Source organism: Muntiacus reevesi, chromosome 1 (assembly GCF_963930625.1).
Source record: "Muntiacus reevesi chromosome 1, mMunRee1.1, whole genome shotgun sequence".
NCBI lineage: Eukaryota > Metazoa > Chordata > Mammalia > Artiodactyla > Cervidae > Muntiacus > Muntiacus reevesi.
Genome location: NC_089249.1, coordinates 129,860,782 through 129,873,107, shown reverse-complemented (window position 1 = coordinate 129,873,107; position 12,326 = coordinate 129,860,782).

Sequence of the window (12,326 nt, the reverse complement as noted above, 5' to 3'; positions counted from 1 at the left end):
TAAAAACCTCAGTGGTTGCCAGGGTTTGGGAGGGAGGGATGAAAAAGTGGAATGCAGAAAATCTTTAAAGCAGTGAAACTACCCTGCGTGATACTGTAATGGTGAATTCATGTCATTATATACAGGTCAAACCCCACTGAAAACACAACACAGAGTGAACCTTAAGTAATCTACAGACTTTAGTTAATATTATGTAAGTACTGGCACACAAACTGTAACAAATTCATTATTTTCTGCTCAATTTTTCTATAAACCTAAAACTACTCTAAAAATAAAGACTATTGACTTTAAGTGCAGGGAGAGCAATATATCATGTCCTTAGATGGGAGGTCTTGAACATAAAGCAATTCTCCCTAATTTGATCTATATAGCAAGGGTTACTAGAGACAAAATTCCTTTTTTTTTTTTTTTTCATGAAACTTGGCAAGTTTCTACTAAAATTCCTATGTTAGTATAGAGAGCCAAAATAACCAACATGATTTTGAAAGAAAGAATCAAATAAAGGCTTATCTAATACTAACTGTAAGGCAACAGTAATTGTGATAGTATGCCATCTACATGTAAGTGGACTAAAGAAACAGAATAAATTAAAAGGTTGATGTGGACATATAGATATTTTATTTGTGACAGAGAAATTGCTGGAATAAGGATAAACAGCTATCTACTTAAAAAAAAAAAGATTGTTTTAGTCTGTGTATAACACACCACACAAAAAGGTAAACTCTAGATGCACTAAATGCCTAAATGGGAAAAATATAGCTATTTCAGAAAGCTATAGAAGGCTTTCTTTATGTCATAAACATACTGTATCAGTCAGAGTTTCAATCATATGGACACACATGGTTTGTGATTTGTCATGTGAATTTGACTTTATGTGACTGTGGAAGCTGGTTACCCAGTTTCTGTAAGCTTCTGTGTCTTCCCATGTGATGCTGGAGCTTTAAGTCCATGGGGCAGAAAGTTGGGAAGGTAAGATAAACATGAAGTGAAAAACATGTAGGTATCCTATAGAAACCAGGGCTCCTCTTCATGGAGCTTATAAAACACACACATCCATTAGAGCAACTAACCCAGGCGTTAGAGCAACTAAAGAAAGATTCAGGAAAAGGCAGAGCAGTTACAGCCTGACAGCTGCTTCATGTCAATGAGGCGATCTGTCAGATATTCAATAAAAGTGTCTGAGCTACAAAATGCCTGTTGCTTCACTTCACTCTCCAAATCTCACAAGAATCTCTTTACGTGGCCTACCTTAACTGAAAACACAGAAGGAAAATCTGAGGAATGCAGTTCAGCCTACTGAAACTGATACATTATAATGCCACCACTTAGGAAAGGATTTATTATGATCACCCCAAAAGGGGGCACACACCATAGAAGAAAAGACAAATCAACATTAAAATGATAAGTTTCTATATGTCAAAAGGTGTGATAAACAAAATTAAAAGATAAGTTTCATACTATTAAAAGAAATTTGAAATTTTTGTAATCACAAAAATATTCACACCCTAATATTTTAGAAGTTTCTTCAAATCAATAAGAAAAAGCCAAGCAACCCAACAGATGAATAGGCAATTCAGAGAAGGAAAGTCTATAACGGACAAGGAAAACATAATCAACCTTATTAGTAAACCAGAAAACAAAAATCAAATAACAATACCCTCCAGCCTGGTAAAAAAACAAAAACAAAAACAAAAAACAGTAAACCTGAAAACAAGCATTAGTGATAGATTGCTGTTAAAGTGTGTGATGGTACAACCTCTCTGAAGGGGCAATTTCAGTTTATGTGAACTTGCATATACTATAGAACAGAGCGATTTTTCACTGGGTTCCTGGCAGAATTCCTAAAACTTTTGCAAAAGGTGACACGAATACTAGGAGAGTCTCTTGTTCTATTATGTGTGGCACAGATGGTAAAGAATCTGCCTGCAATGTAGGAGACCGGGTTTGATCCCTGGGTTGGGAAGACCCCCTAGAGAAGGGAATGGCTACTCATTCCAGCACTCTTGCCTGGAGAATCCCGTGGACAGAGAAGCCTGGCAGGATACGGTCCAAAGAGTTCAAAGAGTCTCACATGACTGAGCAACTAACTTTCTCTGACACAGGGATCTGAAAAACCTTGTACATTTCTGATAAGAGCACTAGGACCATCTTTTGTTCAATGAGATGACTCTAGATGGGCTCCTGGGTGACTCCTGGATAGGGCTGGTCACCAGAAAGATCAAGTCAAGATAAGATGTTAAGAATTTTCAGCTCTCCCCTCGATCCTCTAGAAAGGGGAGAGGGACTGGAAATGGAGTTTATGACTGATCATGTGTATGTGAGGAAGCCTCCATAAAATCCCAGCATTTCTGGGGATGGGGGTTTCCTGACTAGCAAACATACACATTCAGTTCAGTTCATTTCAGTCGCTCAGTCGTGTTCGACTCTTTGTGACCCCATGGACTGCAGCACTCCAGGCTTCCCTGTCCATCACCAACTCCTGGAGCTTACTCAAACTCATGTCTATCAAGTCAGTAATGCCATCCAACCATCTCATCCTCTGTCGTCCTCTTTTATTCCCACTTTCAATCTATCCCAGCATCAGGGTCTTTTCAAATGAATCAGTTCTTCGCATCAGGTGGCCAAAGGATTGCTGTTTCAGCTTCAGCATTAGTTCTTCCAATGAATAGTCAGGACTGATTTCCTTTAGGATGGACTGGTTGGATCTCCTTGCAGTCCAAGAGACTCTCAGAGTCTTCTCCAACACCATAGCTCAAAATCATCAATTTTTCGGTCCTCAGCTTTCTTTAGAGTCCAACTCTCACATCCATACATGACTATGGGAAAAACCATAGCTTTGACTAGATGGACCTTGTTGGCAAAGTAACGTCTCTGCTTTTTAATATGCTATCTAGGTTGGTCATAAGTTTTCTTCCAAGGAGCAAGTGTCTTTTAATTTCATGGCTGCAGTCATCATCTGCAGTGATTTTGGAGCACAAAAAAATAAAGTCTGTCACTGTTTCCATTGTTCACCCATCTATTTGCCATGAAGTGATGGGACCGAATGCCATGATCTTAGTTTTTTGAATGTTGAGTTTTAAGCCTACTTCACTCTCCTCTTTCACTTTCATCAAGAGGCTCTTTAGTTCTTCCTCACTTTCTGCCACAAGGGTGGTATCATCTGCATATCTGAGGTTATTGATATTACTCCCAGCAATCTTGACTCCAGCTTGTGCTTCATCCAGTCCAGTATTTCTCATGTTGTACTCTGCATATAAGTTAAATAAGTAGGGCGACAATATAAAGCCTTTGATGTACTCCTTTTCCTATTTGAAACCAGTCTGTTGTTCCATGCACTGGAAAAGGTCAGTTTTCATTCCAGCCCCAAAGAAAGGCAATGCCAAAGAACGCTCAAACTACCACACAATTGCACTCTTCTCACACGCTAGTAAAGTAATACTCAAAATTCTCCAAGCCAGGCTTCAGCAATATGTGAACCATGAACTTCCAGATGTTCAAGCTGGTTTTAGAAAAGGCAGAGGAACAAGAATTCAAATTGCCAACATCCACTGGGTCTTTGAAAAAGCAAGAGAGTTCCAGAAAAACATTGACATGACTTAGCGACTGAACTGAACTGAACTGAACTGACTGAGCAGGATAATGTAAAATCCTGCACAAGTATAATAGCATATAGCATGTGTGTGTGTTAATACATATGTGTGTGTATATATGCATATATGTATATATACATATATATATGCCTCTGAGCTCATACACACTCAGGCATAGTATAGGCATTTATGCACATGTATCCTACATATATACATATGTAGGAAAAATAAGCATAGAAATGATCAATGTTAACCTGAGAATACTATCGTAGTTTCCTCTGGTGCAAGAAAGAAAAGGAAATGCTAGAAGAGTTGAACTTTACTTCAATAACATTTATCTATTCTTCAGAGGATCTGGCAATATTTCTAAATCTATAATCTGTGAAGGGTGCATGGATGTCTGTTACTTTCTGAACTTCTATACGCTTATAATATTTCATAATTCAAAGCAAAACATGTTAAGAAAAAAAATAAAGGCACATAAGAAATTTCACACTTTTGGTCACATGTGTAGGGACTCCACTTAAGAGCTAAGACCTTAAAAGTAACTATGAGACATAACAAATAATTTCTACTATCATGCAATATACTTTATGTTCAGCCTTTGTGTATATCTTAAAGGTTACACAAGAAACTGGTAATCAGCAGTACTTTTGTTAAGAAAAACAGTGAAATGAACCAGTAAGCAGGTGTGGGAGACTTCATTGTGTTCCATTTTGTAATGCTTTTTTTTTTCCCATTTGAGCTTTTCCAAACTATGTAATTTCACATGTGTAACACATATGAAAAAAAATTAAATATTTTCCTTCATAGTACCTTTCTTCTTTTTATATGTAAATCCTATGGGAGGAGTAACAATGAGTCCATGATATTCTAGGGTAAATTATTTTACAGATGACTTTCTTCCATAACAGAGAATCAAATGCCTACCACAAATACCATTATTTACTACTCCATTGTTACACTGTTTCCTGCTGAACCTAAAAGCTTCTCAGAGAATGCTCCAGGCATTGTCAACTGACCAATGACTGCACTCCAATTGATACTTGCCATATTTACTTGATGCTTACTTTGTTCTATAATATTAATAAATTTATACAAGAACTGTACAAAAAATATTGGTCTTCAGTAGAAAACTACGCTTCCCAAGTGACTCAGTGGTAAAGAATCTACCTGCCAAACATGAGACATGGGTTCTATCCCTGGGTCAGGAAGATCCGCTGGAGAAGAAAATGTCAACCCACTCCAGTATTCTTACCTGGGAAATTCTAGGGACAGTGGAGCCTGGTGGGCTACAGTTCATGGGGTCACAAAAAATAATGGACACAACTCAGCAACTAAACAACAACAAGAAAACTATGCATTGTCTAAAATAAACCATTTAAGGTTATCTGACTTTAGTCCTCATCATCCTTGAGTTATTTTACAACTTTATAAAATGTACATAACTGATAAAGATGCAAATTCTGTCCTGTTAGATTTAATGGACTTCCCAACTCTGGGGAAACAAACAAACAAACAAAAAAAACAGCTTTGCCTTGACTTGCCTGTTTGTTTCAGTAAATTTATATAAATCCTTCTGTTTTACAGATTCTCTTTTGACCAGTTATAACATCTGCCTGGTTCCCTCGCTGAATGTGTTAAATTAAATCTTTAACACATGTTCATTTTTATATCATGTACAAGAGTCATGATCTTACTCTTTTTTAATTATCTTTTAGAACTCAGTAGGGTAAAAAAGTGAAAGGGGATATGTCAAAAAAGCAGGAGAGACCTCTCCCTTAGGACACACTCCACTTACTGTAATATTTTGCTCAACAGGAAGATTTCCTGCCCTGCTATTCAAAGGAATATTCTAGCAGTGAAGAAACCTCAAATGTCTGAATTCAAGGGCTTTTTTTTTCTTAAAATATATCAACATGAATGAAGGGGTGATAGCTGAGCAGCAATATGGAGAACAACCAAAATTAAAATTCAACAGCTCTTTTCTTACCCACAGAGGCACTGACTAGTTCATCCAAATACTAGTGATCCACCAGGAAAGCCATAGAATTCACAGGCACAACCTGAAAGCATGTTTTCTTTTAAGATTTCTAAAACCTTCAAACCATTTGCTTTCTTTTAAGATTTCTTAAACACTGGCTTATTTCTAGCAGGCTTCTTCCAGATCAACTATAGTAGTGAAGCTTTAAGTCTATGTATAGGATTCTATTTATAGGATTCTATTATAGGTACAGAGTGAGAATACCAGCTTTCCAACTGGAAAATTTATATATGCCATCAACTACCTTCCGCCCCCACACTCCCACCCAAGCTGTCTTCATACCCCAATTCATGAGCCTTGTTTCTATACAAAGGGATGAAGAAAGGCACATGGTATTTCTCTGGTTTTATACCAGTATGGCAATATGACAAAGAACTCCCATTTCTACAAACAACATTAACTAAGCGACACCCTTACTTAACACTGACTTAGCTGCTTAAGACAGCAAAAGATACCTCATATAATTTAAATATATATATGAACAATTCTAGTCCCTAGTTTTCACAAAAAGTGAAAGCAGTTCAGTTGTGTCCAACTCTTTGCAACCTCATGGACTATATACTATAGTGGGTAGCCGTTGCCTTCTCCAGGGGATCTTCCCAATCCAGGGATTGAACCCAGGTCTCCCACACTGTAGGTGGACTCTTTACCAGCTGAGTCACAAGGAAGGAGATACCTAATTAAAGCTTTTCGAGGCTGTTCCACACCCCTATACCAAACCTACTTCCTAGAGTTACTTTTAACTGCAGAGCTTTCACACAGTATAGAAGAGAAAGGAAGAGAAGATTTGTAAGTACACAGCCACAAAGGTCTGAGCTCATCCTCAGTGTCTCTGGGCACACTCTTGGAGAGCACCTGGGCCAATTAAGGTGATTGTGGAGGTCATAATCGCTGTGAACTTCCTAGGAAGTTCATATGAATATTTGAATATCAATGCATGTAATATATGCGGAATGAATTTTCAGAAGCCAGACTACATTGTTTACCTAGCATTGGAAATCTCCCTGCCTAGCCTGTGTGTCCACTTCTGAATACAGGAACAGAAGGAGCCAGTTAAGACTATGTTTAATGGGATCCTAAAAGCCAGTTTTCCATATGGAGCACCGAAAGAAAGGTAGCAATCTCACTTCTGGTAAAAATGATACAGTTTTTCCTCAGGATGCTCTTCTTCTCTCCCTTTTTCAGCTATCCGTTCTCAAGGATCATTTGGTTGTTGCTGAAGTTATTTATTGCTCATTTTAGAACTAAACAAAATTCACTTGGAAGCAGGAGTGTTGGATTATTTCATATTTTATTAACTTCATATTTTATATAAGAAAATTAACCAAGAGAAGGTACATCACTGATTGACCCAAAGTCACAAATGACTGGGTTGAAGTCTGAACTCACATATCTTGGATCGGTTTTGTCTGTCAGATCCGTGAAGAAATTCTGTGGAAATTTCTTTAGTATTTTCCATGTAAAAGGTATTTGTATTTGGAGAATCTCATCCATTGCAGTTAGTCATCTTTTCATGCCAATGCACAGGCAGCTAGGCATTGGTCCAAAATATAACCTCAAATTTATATACTAATCTCCATTTCCATTACTAAAATGAAATCATCTTACTTGAACTACTGCAACAGATTGCTAACTAGTTTCTCCCTATTTCTACTCTTCTCTACATTTTTTTTCCTTAACATAAATCAGATTATATGATACTACTGTTAAATTTTTTCAATGATTTCCCATGGTATTGAGAATAAAATTCGAATTCCTGGCCACGATCGATATGACTTGGTTCCTATCCTTTTTCTCCAAAGTCACATCCTATTTTGTACTACTCTCCCACCAACTATTTATATTGCAGTTACAATGACCTTCTTTCGATTCAGCAAATACATCAAATCAATTCTGTCTCAGAGTCTTTCACTAGCTATTTCAGTTTCTAGTCAATTCAAGTTTTAGCTCAACTGTCATTTCCTCAGAGAAACCTTCCTCTCTAACATCTCTTATTTTAGTTTCTTTATAGTGCTTATTACTATGAAATCTCATTCATTTGTTGCTTATTTCCTGTCCTCCCCTTTAAAAGTCTGTCATCTCTTATTCACCACTGTATCCCTTGTTTACAAAAAATTCAATAAATATTTGTTAAATATATGAATGTGTGAATGAGTGAATGAAGTTGCCAAGGTCCAATTGCTAACATATCACAAACAGTTATGTGCTGGTGAAGAAAGGACAGCAAGGAAGAAATTTTTGTTCTTAACAAGAATGACTTGTTGGAACCCTTCGAGAATATATTTATGCAAAAAATTTCCTCAAGCAATTCCCTGAAGCTCATCCATACCTCCCCACAAAGTCATGGGGACAAGTTTAGAACCTTTTAGTATATGGTCCTAATGTATTATCTTGGCTTATACTAATCTGAATAATTTTGCTTTTTAGTTTTCCCTCCCCCTCTTCCATCCTTGTAATCTAAGCTGAAACCATACCAGATTATCTTCAGTTATAGACTCTTACTAGAATTTCACTTGCTTCTAGACTTTTCTCCTCTCTCTACCTCGAATCCTCTCCAAACTCCCAACCCCAATTTTCATCTCCTTAGACATCATTTCCTCTGGGAAATCCTCTCTGATAATTAGGTACAAGTTTAGAGCCATAAAAGAGATTCACAGTTTATTCTGTTTCTCCTATAAAGACACTTCCACAAAGTACTGTGATTGTCAGTTTACATTATGCACACTCATAAGGTCAAGGAACATATCTGTTTTATTCACCAGAGTATCAACAGTGCCTAAGTATAGTGCTCATGCAATGAGGACTCAATTAATTTTAGTAAATTAAAATAGCCATTTTATTGGTTTATTAATTTCTTTCTTATCGATGGGGGTTATTCATATCAGAAGATACATAAGTTTTATAAATCATATTTTACAGGACCATCAAATTAGAAGTTCCAAACTTGTTATAAATTTTATTTCTGACTTTAAGGAAAAGCTTTACAGAGGCTAATACAAACTGCATCAATGTTTAAATTGTATCTTTCAAATATTTTGAAATAGTAAAATAAGTAATATGCATAGCTGCAGTAAAATAGGGGTCTCCCTACCATCACATTCATATCATTACTGAATCTGCCTGTCCGTAAGTCACTTATTGCTATCCAACAAAAACCCGAGGCTGTATAAATCACTCAGTCTGCTTCTGAACTAAGTCAGCTTAATGAATTTCCTCAACAAGGTAAAACAGAGCAATAAGATGGCATGAATTTATATTGGTGGAGACCAATAAACCTGATAAACTAAGTATGATCGGGAGGCAGAACTAGCAAGAAATTTAGGGTAATAATAAATGTTGATACTAATCTTCTCTACATGACTTCCTCTGTTTTCCTAGTAGTAAAAACACTTTCAAAGGCAAAAATTTTTAATACTGTATTAAGAAAAGCTCCTAATAATACTACAGGCTTCTAGTCCCATTCATCTCTAGAGAGCTTTAAACATACTCTACTTTTCTCATTTCATAAACACATGGAACCCCAACCAAGGAGTTGCTTTGTACTCAGAATTCCCAATGTAGTGGTTTCAATACTATAGATGAGAACCATCATTTTGTAAAAACATGTGTGATTCTTAACACAACTTATTTTTAGTTTATATGAGAACCAGAGATGAAATACAAATATGAGCAAAATAAGTTGAATAACAATTCAAAGATATGGCTTAGAAAAACAAAATAAAAGGATGTGTTTACATAAATTATAAGGACTCCAGGCCTGAGCTATTATTCTTTCTCCAGCACTGTCAACCACTTATATAACATTTTTCACACTTGTGGCAATATAGAATGAATAATAATAATTAATACAGTATGTTCTGAATCCCACAGACTTCTCCTTATCGGATTCTAGCAGCCTACTTTTCAAGTCAGTTCATAATTGACCATATGTATTTTCCAACACTTGTCTGTTAGGCTTCTTTCTCTCTTATAAACCAACTAGTGATTATTTTGGACAAATATCTGCTATATCATTACTAGTAAGGCACTGACTTCAAAGAGTTCAACTTGGATAGTGTTGAAATGATTGGAATGTTGGCCAAGAGCTTTAACCTCAAAGGGGTATGATTTCAGTAATTTCTGTTTTCAGATGGCTCAGAAATGGAAAAAAAGAAAATTGGAAATGAGGTAGGGGAGTAAAGATAAAGAGAGGGCAGAGAAATTAATTATGAAGCCATACCAGTAAAATACGAAGACATGAAAACTCAAAGGTATCTTTTTTTAATCTTCTTATGCATTAACTTGTTGAAGGAATCAACAAATGAAGTGTGGAGAGTCCCTACTGAAATAGCTTTCTCACTGGCTTCCTGATTCAAATGTTTTCCCTCACCAATCTGTCTCACACTTCTGCCAGAACAAGATTCCAAAAACATCATTCCAGCAATAATTTTCCTTTAATTTTAAAAGAAAATCAAGCTAGTCACTGCCTGCACAGTAACTCCTTAATATGGCTCCCAAGGTAGCATGGCTCCCAAGGCAGCATATCTCTCAAGATACCAGGCCTACCTTTCTAGCCTGATTTCCTTCCTCACCCCTCCACACATCCTATGTGCACACAATATTAATCCTCCCTAAATTCCCTCAAACATCCCTGGATCTTCAATATTTTAGTGACTTTGTGTTCATTACTCCCTCTATAACACTCTTTCTCACTTTGAGAACCTAGAAAACTTAGCACTCAAGATGCAGAAAAACTATCACTACCTCCATGATATCTTTTCTGACTGCCCTCTTCTTAAGGAATCTGTTTCCTCCTTTATCAATTCTTAGTTCATATTACAAGCCACTAACCACAACTGCATGTTAGTTGCTGTATGTATGTTGCTGTATGTGATAGTCTCCTTCATTAGACCAATTGGGCAGAGATAATCTTCAGTTCTGATTAGAAATTATCTTATTTAGCCCTGGGTCAAGCATAGTGTCTCACACATAGTAGGTACTCAGTAAATATTTGTTTAATAAAAACACTGAAATAAAAATTATATATGCACGTATTTTAAAGGAGGCAATCCAGTTAAACTCCTGGCAATGCAAATCATCTACTGTTCTTAGCATTTGCCTCCAAACAGAATAATGAACAATAAATGGCTGGTAGAAACAATTAGCCTGTAAAGCAGGTGCTGGCTCAATCCCTCAACACATTTTACACAGAGGTTCCATTCTGGGTTTCCTTTAGTTTGTGAAGCCCAGAAAGGGATTCTCACCCCCACTTGAGCATAAACAATACCAAGAGCAAAATTCAGCAGCCTCTAAGTGCACTTAAGTCTCATTCAAAGTCAAGGGAAATTATGCATACATGAGAAGTAGAACGGGAGGGGAGACAAGAAACATGGCTTGCTGCTTTTTGGAAAACAATCAGGAAAAAGATCACAAAGGTTCAGTTCCAGAAAAAACTGTCACCTATTTGCTGTCACTTTTTCATCTTCATAGGAATTTATTGGATTAGGAAAGACCTTTGCTACTCCACATTATCCAAAGCTCCCAGTGGCCTTTGCATTAGTTAATGCCAGAGCTTCCTGGTTAATTGTGGCAGGCAAGCAGCCGGCTGCACAGATGTCAGATGTCATACTCTATCAGATGAAGAGGTTCCTGCCTCAGGCTGTTTATATATGACCTACCAGGATTTCCTGCTGCATGATGAAATAATTATGGGGCCGCCATGCAGGGAAGAACATTGCAAGTAAGTTGTAACAGCATTACATTGAAAAATGAAAATTAAACATTTGGCCTTATCTGCCTCAGAATCTTCCTAAGGTTTACTGTGAACATTCTGTTCCTTATTTTTATAATATTCACATCGGTGCTAATTTAATGTTCCCTGGAGAACACAGTAAGTTTAGCAAGACTTTCTTTAATGCTTGTGCTGCAATTTGAGTCGAGTAAACAAGGTGGAGATATGTCTTTTTTTGTGTTTAATTTTCTAAATAATGTTTGTCTTTTGCCACTTATAACAAACTAATTCTGCAGACTCAACAAAGTCTGGACGGTCATTAAAAAAAAATAGTAATATGTTCTAAATTGATTAATTCTTAAGTCTTACTAATTTTTTTTTAATCTTACTAAATTCTGACTTTCTGATCCAGAAAAAAAGCATACACCCTGTTTATAATGTAATACTCCTTAATGGTTTTATCCATAGGAGCATAAGAGTCTCTTATCCACATACAGTTTCCATGATTCAAGGAAATATTCTTATACAAACAGGATTCAAGATTAAGAAAAATTCTAAGTGAATTGGATCATTAAAATTAAAAGGTTAGTAAATGATCTAACAGCAATGGCTGGATAAATGGAACAATGCAGACCAAGTCATATTAGCATGTTTTCCACTGAAATGAAGTGAAGTGAAAGTCATTCAGTCGTGTCCAACTCTTTGTGACCCCATGGACTATATAGTCCATGGAACGCTCCAGGCCGGAATACTGAAGTGGGTAGCCATTCCCTTCTCCAGGGGATGTTTCCAACCCAGGGATCAAACCCAGGTCTCCCACATTGGAGGAGGGTTCTTCCCCAGCTGAGCCACCAGGGAAGCCCCCACCCCCATCCTATATATCCCTGTTTTACTTCTTAACACCTTCCCTAATGAGAGTGTAAACTCCCTGACAAGTTGATTTGTCCTATGCAATTTTGTATCTCCTATTCCTAGAACATAT